Source organism: Aptenodytes forsteri, unplaced genomic scaffold, assembly GCF_000699145.1.
Source record: "Aptenodytes forsteri isolate BGI_AS27 unplaced genomic scaffold, ASM69914v1 Scaffold173, whole genome shotgun sequence".
NCBI lineage: Eukaryota > Metazoa > Chordata > Aves > Sphenisciformes > Spheniscidae > Aptenodytes > Aptenodytes forsteri.
Genome location: NW_008794449.1, coordinates 768,429 through 769,272, shown reverse-complemented (window position 1 = coordinate 769,272; position 844 = coordinate 768,429).

Sequence of the window (844 nt, the reverse complement as noted above, 5' to 3'; positions counted from 1 at the left end):
CCCCTCGTGGAGGGAATTGGGATGGGTAACTCGGCGGGCAGGGCAGCAGCCGCCGGCTTGAAACCCGATCCGCTTGGGGTGGGTGGGGGGGAGCTGGGTTTTCCCGGTGACCTCGGGGAAAGGCACCCCCCGGCCCGGGAGGGAGCCGAAATTTGGGAAGCGGGTGAGAAAAAGCCGTTTTACCCCCGGGTGTTAGAGGCAAAGGAGTGAGGCTGGGATGGTCGGGAGCGGGAGATGGGACACGGCACTGTCGTACCTGGGTGTGAAATATTAATCTCAGGACGGGAAGGGATATATCTGTGCGTGCGGGATCGGGGCCTTTCCGTGCCTGGCTTCGTACCTATATGCATATACCTTTGTATATACAGACCCGCATACGCGTATCACTTGTATTTCTGTATACAGCGATGTCCGTGCGTGCAGGCGTGTGCCGATGCCTGCTAGCGCGGCTGAGAGCAGCGGGACGTCTGCTTTTCTATACTCTTCCCGCGTATAAGACCCACCGATGTTGGTTTGATTATGTTAGGTCGGTCCGTGCTGTATAGTACATAATATATACTATATATTTAGCCCTATATATATTTGTGTTAAAAATATATATAGTATATAATATACAGCAAGCACGCTGTGCTTCTAATAGGATCTAATCAGGGCGATCTTCCGCCCCTTTCCGCAGATACTCCTCCTTTTATACCTTGTAAATCCAAATCACAGCTGCCCCAGCCGCGGAGGAGAGACGTGCCGTTAAGGCAGGCTGAGGTGAGGAGGGGGATGGCTCCGCTCCGGGCCCGCACCTCGCACCTTCCCCGCGGCTCCCGGCGCCCAGCCCCGGCGGGCGGCGCGC